Here is a 12,288-nt window from a genome sequence, read left to right as displayed (position 1 = left end):
ATGCAGTTGTTTCTTATGAATAAGTGCACTATAGAAGGCAAAGATGTCCAACATTTCTGTAATAGGTCACAGAAAAGAATATGTAATCAGAGCAGAAAGTGTATGACTTACAACAGCAGCCATTGCTACTTCAAGGATCACTGTGCATGGAGGCTTGACACATGAGTGACTTTTTAATCTTGTGTAGGAAAAATATATGACTCAATTTCCATAGATATCAATTAATACAAACATGTTTGCTTTTGGTTATTTTCAGAAGGTTTATGAATAGTTTTGTTGGTTCTTTCAGACCACAGATGCCCTTCAAATGTAGGGCAGTTAAAAACATATTAACATATATAAAACCTAAAGATAGATTGAGTTGCAAGACTCATATAGGTCACAAAGAAATACAATTGCCAGTGGTAATTGTGTGACAATAAAGCGAAACTAGGTGCATCCCTCAAAGTATGTCTTCAAATATGCATTTTCCTGAGATTCTCTTGAAGATTAACCTAGGCAATATGGTAACTACTGTGCTAAGCAGGATCACTCTGTTAAAAGTCAGCTCTGGTTGACTTTTATTATCAGCATAACCCATGAGCTCACATCTTTCCTTTATTCTGCAATATCCCTGGCTCTATTTTTATATGATTCGTCAGTAGACCATCAGAGTTGACTCAAGGGAATTAAAAGAATGTGGCAGATTTCCCACCTAGACTGACTTCTTCAGTTATCCATTTTTAAGAAGAAAAGTGCAAAGGAATGATCTCCAATTGAGACTTGGCTCATGATAAGTAGAAAAAAATAGCCATATTAGGAAAGGAAGAGTGATTGCAAAATCCAAGTTAAATATGACACCTTTCCTCCACTCAGATTCCCATGTGTAGCTATGCACGCTTGACAGAAGGATTAAAACATCCTTGGTTTCATCTGGTTTAATTTGGCACACGTGAATGCAATTTTTCATCTGAATTTGGTTGCTTCTCTGGCCAGCTTTCAGTGATCTCACAATGGAAATTTTCACTGTTAAATGTGTGTGAAATAATTTTAAGATTAATATTTTATATCTAATTTTAGAAAAAATCCATATGACATAAAGCTAGAAAATCTTTTAAGAACTTGAATTATACAACTATATGGATATACGTTTTAGAGAACATGACTCCCTTTATGTATGCACGAATAAACCTTTTATAGATGATATGACATTATTATGGAGTGAGCATTTAAATGAGACTGGAGTCAGAGAGATAGAACAGAAGGTGAGACACTTGCCATGCATTTGATTTCATGCTCAAGTCCCAGGAAGTAATGGAATTAATTTATAACTGCAAAGAATTCATAGGACTGTTGACTGCATTATCAATATAATATTTCTTAAATTTATAGTGTAAACTTGAAAGAAGTAACAACCCTTCCTGTATTCTTTTCTTCCTTCTTTCCTTCCATCTTTCTTCCTTCCTTCTTTCCTTCTATGCTTTCTTTCTTCTTTTCTTCTTCCTTCCTTTCTCCTTCCATCATTTTTTCTTTCTTGTCAAGTATGATATTTGATTGCTTATTCAGAAATAATGGATAATAATTGAATAATAATAATAAAATGGAAAATAATAATGCAATAATGAAACTCTAAACTTCTTTTAGCTATGTCAATAATAAATGTAGCTTTCAATAATTTTAAAGAAGATAAAGAAATGAACTATGAGAAAATTTAAAAGAAGGAAAGGGCAAAATATAGTCGTATAACTTAAAATAACTATTTGATATCAGAAAAATAATCTAAACTCATTGAATAGCTTGTTTATAATCAAGGAAGTATATTTATTATGCCTTTGTCATTCTTGCATCATAAAAAAATCCTTGCCAGTTAGAAACAAACTTTGTGCCAGGGCCTTCAGCAGTCTGGCCTACTTAGGTAGATATTTTTTATTATTATCATTACTGAATTTGTAGTAGAATTTTGCAGAGAAGGTATCAGAATGGTGATTCCTGAAGCTGAGGGACAATAATAGATTACATAATGTTGTTGAAAGTATGCAATTTATTGAAGCACAATTTCTATTCTTTTCCTTTAGTCATATTGTAATTACTTTCATTAGGTAGAGCATGGTGAAGTATGAAAGATGTTATTTGTTTTCATTATATTTTTGAACATAAATTGAAATTTATATTATTATTAAGAAACTTTATCTTTTTAAATATGACTAACTTTCTTTTAGCTGTTAGGTGATGCATTGATAATTTTAAATAAATTAACAGTATTAAAGTTGTCAACATAAATGAATCATTGATATTAGATGTGAATATTAATGTTCTTATATAAGAATTTTGTAAAATTATAAATAATTAATTTTATGTTACAAATATTATATTACAAGTATTAGTTTTTCCAAAATTTAAGATAATGACTTACATTACAATCTTTCATAATACAATATGAAAATAGAGTACTAAGTCCTTATCACAGGAAACTATTAAGAGCAAAATAATACTAAGCATCAACTAGTCTTAAGAAGCATACACAGCAATAAGGTCATAGTAGATAGATAATAAACACAATTATATTTTCATAGAACAATTAAAAGAAAGTGCATAAAGAGAAAAAAATTACTATTTAGAGATCATACAATTATATTTTTTAGAATGGAAAGCTACTTTACAGACAGAAAGCTCAGTTTTTTAAGCTGCGAAGAATTTTTTAAAAGGGGTAATAATTCACCTCCCAAAACATCAAGGTCTGGAAACCACTTATTGCTATTAGTACTATTGAATTTCTGTGTTATATCAGCATAACTATAACTAAAATATTCATAGTCTAGAAAATTTAGGCAAATTATTGACTAAAGATCGAATAAAATATGGTTGGCAATTATTTAATGAACATATCCCTTCAGAGAAATATGATTACTGATTCAAAATTGCAGGGAAAATGTGACAAATAATGAGGGTCTTGGCTGTAATTTTCATATTTGGGGTGAGAGCCAACTTCTTTAGAATGCTGCTTGGAGTTCCCTCTCCTTCCATGTCCTTGGCACACTGAACAACTGCTTGTCTCTGGAGTCCAGCTGTGAAGAATTTAAGGGAGCTCTCTCCATGGGTGCCAACCCAAGGAATGCTCTCCAGGCAGATTTCTCTCTGAATCTCCATGTGGCAAATATGACTATGGGACCATCATTTTATTTAGACTTTCCAATAAATGTAAAAATACTTGGCATGTGCTATCCACCTTTGCTGCTATTAATTTAGTCTTTGCCTCTGAAATGTATTGCAGAGGAAAGTTTCCTGTGTTTATTTTATTTCTAGAGTAACATCTTGCTTTGAAAACTTTGAATATACATATAGGCAAAGAAAATTAAGAGACTTGAAATTTTCCCTTTTTCATTAATACACAGTCCTAAGAGGAAATTAAAACTCATGGACTTCACAAACCTCATGCATTTTGCATGTTTTCTTCATGATAGATATTTATTTTTACACTTTCAAAGAGACTTTGACTGAAAATAAACTTTGAGAGAGCTTTAGCAAATAATTAAAAGTGGGAGGTGAAACTGTAGCTAAATTTCTCTATTAATAAATATTTGTGTAATTCTTTTCATAATTGGAGTGGATGGGTAGGGAATAGTAGAAGGTGTCGAAGATTTTGTTTGTTTTTAATTTTGGCAGCCAAGAGGTTATCAGTAACAAACAAATGAAAGCATCTGTTTTAGATGAAGTAAACTTTAGGAAATGATGGACCTGAATCTGAATATCTTGGTTTTTGGATAATGAGAAGATAATATCATCATGTGACTACTTATTTCTAAATTTGACATAAGAAATATATCGGGCAAAGGTCTTGTCAATGAGATAACTTCAGTGGTAATGGTTAAAGGCAATAATAAATCTTTCACATACCATTTAAAATTGCCCCATGGTGACAAAGGAGCACTAATAAAAGACATGCTATGATCTCACTAATTGTAAAACCTAACTTTGAGAAAACTAATGGATTTTGGTGAAGAGAAAATCATCACTAAAGAATGTAAAAAGCATGATAAGGTACTGAAAAGTCAATTTCTTTTCTACAGTTATCATGGCCTCTGTAATGAACTAAATCTCAGGAAATTTAATTTGAATTTTCCAAACGGTGTGCCCAGATATGTGTGAATGAGACATATTTTCTGAAAGCTATAAAGCAGCCATATTCTTGATGAGTATAAGTAGTCTGCTTGCACAAGACTTTTTTCAAAATCTTAGAACTACATAAACTAAGTAAAGAATTAGTTATTAATCACTATTTACATTTAAAGAGAATTAATTGGTATAGCAAAATGATAAATCTGAAACTCACATTGAGTTAAAGGTAATTTCTTCACCTTACTTTTAATCTAGGAAGGCTATGTTTGATTTTTATTAATTTAGGAGAACACTGTCAACTAGTAAAGACTATACTAATATTTGAAATGCCTGATTATTTTAAAGTGAAGATGCCTTTCCATACTACTTGAAACAATAAAATTCCAAGATAACAAAGTATTATTATTTCCTTTCTGTGCATAAAATTTGTTATCCTTGCTGCTAGAAGTACTTATTAATCAAATAATGTAAGAGGAAGGTTGAGTATAATCTCTGATTATAAGAAGGAATTATAAGAAGTAATAGATGACATGTTCAAAGAAAAGGTGAAAAAAGTAGAAGCAATTTTGCCCAAGGAAAGAAGAATAAAGATCAATATAGGTTAAGTCTTATAAACTCAAAAATTGTATGGAAATAGAGGTTCTGAATATAAGAAAGCAAATTTTGTTTGGAATAAAATAAAAGCATCAAAGAAAACTCATCTCTTTTTTTAATTTTTTTTATTTTTAATTATGAGAACAATGATGCAAAGAAGACAAGGTAAAGTTACAGTGAAAGGACAATCGCCCATAAACAGAGTTCTCAGAAGAAATCCCCTTGCTGACGCTTAAATATTGAACTTACAGTCAAAGAACATTATAAAAAATAAGGCAGAAACCATGTACAATTACTTTGTGCACAAGTCCCCAGATTGTAGTACATTATAACATTTCTTAGCAGTACACAAAGCAACCTAAAGCCATGAGATTTATGTGACTCCTTAAACATTGAAGGCATAGTATTTTTTTATATTTTCATGCACATGCATAATAGTCTAAGTTAACATCAAAAGTTTAAGAGGTTTTTTTTTTTAAGGGTTAGTCAAAAGAGCACAGTAAAAACGGTGATAGAATGGCAAATATCATTTGCATAGGCCCACCAAAATATGGGGGACATGGAAAGGAAAAGTCTTGGTCTAAATACAAGGAGGCCCTACCCCTGAAGTTTCCTGGCATAAGACCAACTCTAGGCTCCAGGCAAACTAGTTTGTTCAATCCAAGTCATTGTCTGCAGTGCCAATACAGTTTTATTTTTCACGCAGTCTCTATTGTTGGCATCAGGTTTCTGTATTAAAGATCCTGGAATCTGCACATCCTACATTGAAGTCAGACTGGTGTGGAGTATCCTCTAGTTTCACCTCACAATTAAGGGGCAATACAGAAAGCCTTGTCCAGTAAGCAGGTCATTGTTGTTATTAAGTCTTCTCAGTGTTAAGGGAAGTCTCTTTTGAGTAGGTCAATGTCAGAGCAGCGGTAGGGTCTTCCCTGGTAGAGGATTGCCTCCAGGTGATGTTATAGACAACCTTGGATGTTTCGTAGATGTCTTTCCTAGATCAGGGGTGAATGGAGAATAACCATTCTGCTGAGGCCTGTGCCAGGTCTTTATGTCAATGTTCAGGGTATAATGTCCCATTGCACTACAAGATTTGTAACCTAAAGATACTATGATGTCTTTACATTAAAATATATTGTTTAAATGAAAGATACTAATATTCTAGTTAAATTACTTTGAATTACAAATATATCAAGACCAGTGGGATAGTTCAGGCGATAGAGCACAAACCTAGGTTGTGTGAAGTCTGAAATTCGATTTCTTAGAACATATCCCACTCCCCAGGTTCTGCCTAGCACTGCTAAGCTCAATTATAACATCAGCAGCAGGATCCTTATATAGTCCACAGGTACTTTCAGGCCCAGCATCTCAGAAAGTGACTGCTCTACTACTCCCTAGCAGTGATTAAGGAAGCCCTTATAAATATAATGATAAAGCTAGGATTTAGGGTGGAGATACAGAATAGGGGGATTAGGTGCTTGTTTTGATTGCAATTGACTCATTTTGATCTCAGGTACCACATATGGTCCTCTGAGCACTTTCAGGCAGGCTACTCCTGTTCAGAACCATAAAGAGCCCCTAAATACTTCCAATTTTGGCTCCCAAATAACAGCAACAACAGCAACAATATTAACAACAACAAAACTGGGTCTAGTTTTCAATTTGTGAACTCCAAAGCCCATGCTTTTTTTTTTTACAAGGTCTTAAGAAACTCATAGCTGAAAATGTTCTAGGATTTGATGCTGTACACAAAGTTCCAAATTCTGTGCTCACCCCAGAGAAACAGCTATACTAAAAGAGACAGGGACAGAAGATGAAGGAATATTCTTAGTTCTCTAGTCACTATAGATCTACCTACTTACTTACCTACCTTCTATCTATCTATCTATCTATCTATCTATCTATCTATCTATCTATCTATCTATCTATCTATCTATCTATCTATCTATCTATCTATCTATCATCTATCATCTATCTATCTATCTATCTATCTATCTATCTATCTATCATCTATCTATATCTATCATCTATCTATCTATCTATCTATCTATCTATCTATCTATCTATCTATCTATCTATCTATCTATCATCTCTTTCCTTTTTTTTTCTCTTTCACTGTGGTTTGCAATATTGTTAATGAAAGGGTATTATGTATATCACTTTATCTCCTTTTAGAACCCAGTTCTGATCACTTGGAGTCCCTTTTCTATTCTAACAGCATCCCTTTACTATTTGTGGAAGTTTCATACCATGCTGCCATGAACTGGACCTCCAGGCCCTTGTCTCTATTGTCTCTGCATATTATTATCATACAGTTGTTTCTGTTCTTTGTGAAGTTTGCAGTTTCTGTGGTGTGAGGTGATATCTCAGTGTTGTTTTGATTTGCGTCTTCCTGATGACTAATGATATGAAGCATTTCTTAATATGTCTTTTTACCATCTGTATTTTTCTTTGAGGAAATGTCTGTTCAAATGAGCCATTTTTCACCTCAGGTCATTGTCCCTTTTTCAAGTGTGTCATGACTTGTTAAAAACAGATTATTTGTTCTTAGAATTTGGCAGGAAAAAATTCAAGACTTCATGTTCAGGTGAGTTAATTATTATTTCCTGTAAGAATAACTTTTCTACAATCCTGATTATGGCATTTGCTGCTTATAAAGATTTTTTTAGGTACCAGAAATTCCTCAGGGCAGAGGGATTATAAATGATAGTAATTGAAATGAAGCTACTTACTTATACATGTCTCAGCATGGAAGGGATTTTTTTTTAAAAGAATTCAGTGGTTTTTATCCCAAGGAGATAAAATGGCTCCATTCCCCATTCCCCATGTCCTATCCCCTTCTGCTGTGTCTCTGGATACTGTAAGTAGCTTTTTCCCTGGGGTCTTGGCACACTTAGAGGTGGAGGAAGTGATGTAGAAGGATGAAAACATTACTCAGGCACACTTTTCAAAAATTTCTTTCAGTTTGCAATATTCAGTATGACCTTTATATTGGATCTTGCCATCATTTTAATCACTTTACCATCACTTGTAGAAGAGTCTTTAAAAATGTATTCCTATATAGAGAATACTTCAAAGCTGTATAAATGTATACAGTCTCATTATTTCACATGTTGTCAAAGTAATCACTAGAGTAAAATGACAGCATTTTGTGAAAATAGGCTTGTGACAACCTCTTAATTATGGAATAAGAGCATTTATTTCCAATGAGTTGTATTTGATGTTAATCTTTTTATTGGGAACTTCATGGTTATGTGGCAATAAATAGAATATATGGGAATTTGCTACATCCAAAGTTAGTTTGCCAAACACTTTATAAATTTTGTTTTTTTGCAAGAGTTTTTGACTCTCTACTCTATGCCTTAGGTTTATACAAATTTCACTAATTCCTTAATAAATTATAGTTTCATGTATAAGACATAATCACACATTTTGTTTCATAATCAGCAATAAGCTTATTTTTTCTAAATGATGCCTGCTACTACAAAAATATTATTTTTAGTTATTATCAATACTCATTTATCTTTTAAACCTTTTTATGTTTCTGTTTTGAATACTATTGCAGAAGTTTGGGAAAAGTATTCAATTAGATTCATTATTTTCATTTAGTGATTTGAGTTATTTGTATACATTATGATGCTCTACTCAATACTTCAACATTTCTTTCCTCAAACAAGAATATCTTTCCAAAAAGTACAATATAATAATTTTTAAGAAAATTTAAAATTGTTATGTTTTGTCAAAACAGGTCCATGTTCAATTTTTCCAAAGTTTCCATATTAAAACTTTTGTAACTATACATAACTCTCATTCCAGGATTCAGAAAACCATGCACTGAAGTTTAAAGTCAAACCTCTTTATTCTTCTTCTAAAATAGTTGCAGGTATTTTTTCTTGTATGACATTAATATTTTTTAAATAATCAAGTCATTGCTTTACATAACATCAATTCAGTTATTTTCACATAAGATTCAACTTAAGAATTTTTTGTAGGAATCCAAATAATACATGTTTTATCCTTCATATTAGGAAGTGCAACATGTCAGTATTCTTATTTTAGTATTAAGTAGAAAGTCAATCATGGCAGTATTTTTAATTTAGTATTAAAACTTAGTCAATATTAGTCAATATTCTTTTTTTTTGGATCACACCTGGCAGCGCTCAGGGGTTACTCTTGGCTCTATGCTCAGAAATTGCCCCTGGCAGGCTAGGGGGACTATATAAGATGCCGGAATTCGAACCACCATCTTTCTGCATGAAACGCAAATGCCTTGCCTCCATTCTATCTCTCCGGCCCCTCAATATTCTTAATTTAGAAAAATTAAGTTTGATTGTTCATTTGGTTCAGTTAGTGTCTTTGATTTCTCCATTCATTATACAGCTACACTTTTCTTTTGGTATTACTCTGTACCCTATGGAGTAATATTTTGAAACTATATGAATACCTTGTTCACCAATGATTCTTCTCATCATAATTTTAATAGTCACGGACATATATTGCTTAAATCACTTAATGTGAGAAAAATTACCAGTTTTCAATTTTCCTTTTTAAACACATATTAATTTTTCAGATAGAGAAAGGTTATAGTATCCCTCTCCCTGTTACTCCAAATTATTATTTTCAGCTACCCTTTTAATGAATGTATATAGATGCTTATTCAATTTAGTATAATTATTTCTTATTATGAATAATTATCAATATTTGTTACAATGCACAAATTTGTTAGAATTTGACTAATAGCACTGTAAGTCTTCCTTATTCAGTTGTCTATTTCTATTGTCTTAATCACTTAATTTCATTATTTGAAATCTGCCTTGAAGGTAGTACACACTATAATAACCCAAGTGTTTGTATCAAGATTTCTGCTTCTTTATCATTGAATTTTATTTTTAACTCAAAAAACAAACAATATCATTATATAAAGAACTTGTAAAGTGGGACTGCTTCCTTTACAAAAAACAAAAGCTACTAAAAATCAATGACCTTTCTTAAACACAATAGGGAACTTGATGTCTCAAGTCAGTATCCCACTCCCAAGTATGCAACTTTGGCAGGCCAAATGGCATGATCTGCTTGGAGAAGTCATAAACTTACTATCAATAGTAAATAATCACTGATGAGTAACTATCAACTATCACAATTTCAGAGGAGACTAACCTGAGAAAATAAACTGTTGAGAACTGCAGTTTTAGGAAGTCCTCTTCAAGATATACCACCTCCAGGATATTCTAGTGAAGATATTGCCTCATGCAGAAGAAAAGACAAACATAGCAATTTTAACTTCACCCAGAACATTCATCAAAACAAAAACTCTTCTCCAGAATTAAAGATTTTACCTTCCTTTACCTATAGGAAGAGGGCAATGCAAATACACAAATCTGGTGCTTTTTAAGTATTTTGTTAAGTGAATATAAAAATAAGAACTATTTGTGAGGAGGACAGCCTTCACAAAATCACTTAATGACTGATATTTCATTGTAAGATAACAGTATTATCTGCCTTCAAAGATCAATAAGGGAGACAAAATCAAGAACAACAGAGGTATTTGAAGGCTGTGGTATATGTAGAGACATTAATTATAGAGAACATTAATTATAGCTTCATATCTAAACCCATTGACCTAAAACTTCATATTAAATGCTTGTTTACATAAGATTTTATTACTCAATGCATCATGTTAAATGCATATTAAAAAGTATAGGGAAAAGTTCTAGAATAAGAAAGGTCTCATTCTGTCTCTATCTGTCTCAATCTCTCTCCTTCTCACTCACACTCTCTCTGTTTTGGTTTTTGGGCCACACTTAACTGTGATCAGGGCTTATTCCTGACTTCACTCCTGGCAAGCTTAGAGGTTTGGGGTATCAGATGGCATATTCAGGATTAAACTATCAAGTTTTGCACTTGCCTACTGTCTCTCTTTATAAATTCCTTTATAAAACATACTTTATCATCATTTGATTTCAGTTGGATTGAACTGAAAGTTTCTTGCTATATTTGTGTTGTGAACTTCCTATGAAATGTATGATTTTCTACCTACAAATTTTAATATTGTGCTTCATATGACATGAAGGGAAATTTAATTAATTACAAGAGCAAATAGAAACAACAATTAAATAAGTAAAATTAAAAGCAATTGCCAATAGAGTGAGAACCTTTGTAAATGGAACAGAGAAAATAAAGTTAAATATTTGTATTGAAGGGACCTGCTGGTTTTATGGTCACATCTGCTAACCAGTCTGCATCCTTGGCTTACATAGATCCCCATGACTGCTGAAAAAAATGAAGTGATTCTTTCAGAAACATTCCCATTTTGTGTAGCCTAGCATATTTCAGATGTCTGTGTTCCCAAAACTCGTGGTTGAAAAAAATTCAAACTCATGCCTACATTTCCTGAAAAGAACTGTCCAGAGGTGATTCAGTAACACATGGAGTTTGCTCTCCAGACACAAATATGAAATACAAATCAGAAATGACACTGGCCTAAAAAACGACAGAAGCCTCATCACATTGAGTTAGGAAGTCAATCTTATTATTAGTCAGAAGATTTGAGCGTTCTTTGGCATTTGATGGTGCCAACAATGGGCTAGGTACTGCAGAAAACATAGAATTAGACAAAGTTTTTGCCCAGGAGGCTCATAATCAAATCAGACAAACCAGACACTAACACAGTCCAGCAGTCTGGAGTGAGGAGAGTTGGGTTTACATGGGGAACCTAAGGTCATCCTGTCCATGAATATACTCTAGTTTTTCTCTAACAAGTCTGTTCACTTATGTTACATAAGTTTGGGAGTGACTTTAACATACTTCTCATGCTTTACAATTCAGTATCCCCTAGGAAATGTTTTTTGAGACAATGTAGTTGAATTTTTACTTGTCAGGTGATAGGGTTCAGGATAAGGTCTATAAAGCATGTGGCCTGTTTCTTGGGAAGAGGGAAAAACTCAAGATCAGAATCATTGAGGGGTGAAGTAAAGTAATATACTTTAGAGCCACACTTCTGCTGAACCTGCAGTACATTCAATGTGAAGAGTCTATTTTCACGAATAATCTGTCATAAACAATGAAGGTTGAATGACCACCCTTGATGGATTTGGTAGACTGTTAATTTTTTGTTTTGTTTTTGGTTTTTTGGTTTTTGGGCCACTCAGGGGTTACTCCTGGCTGTTTGCTCAGAAATAGCTCCTGGCAGGCACGGGGGACCATATGGGACACTGAATTCGAACCAACCACCTTTGGTCCTGGATCGGCTGATTGGAAGGCAAACACCACTGTGCTATCTCTCCGGGCCCAGACTTAATTTTTTAATCAGGTTTACTGGCTTATATTATTTGATGATTACAGAAAATATCTTGATATACAAATAGACCAACAACTGGAAACCTCTGAATCTATGTGACATTCCCATTGTGGAGAATTTGTTGTCTCTGCCTACTGGAAGTTCTGAATTAGTGAAAAACAATAGTATGCATGTAAAACTTCAATAATGGGCTAGATACTCTCATATGTATTCCATTATCACTTAGTTTTTATCTCTTTTATTTAACATAACACCCTGTATAGTGATCCTTAACTATTTGTCTACAAACCTATATCTCTACATCC

Source organism: Suncus etruscus, chromosome 13, assembly GCF_024139225.1.
Source record: "Suncus etruscus isolate mSunEtr1 chromosome 13, mSunEtr1.pri.cur, whole genome shotgun sequence".
In the NCBI taxonomy this organism is placed as follows: domain Eukaryota; kingdom Metazoa; phylum Chordata; class Mammalia; order Eulipotyphla; family Soricidae; genus Suncus; species Suncus etruscus.
This window is presented reverse-complemented; position numbering follows the sequence as displayed.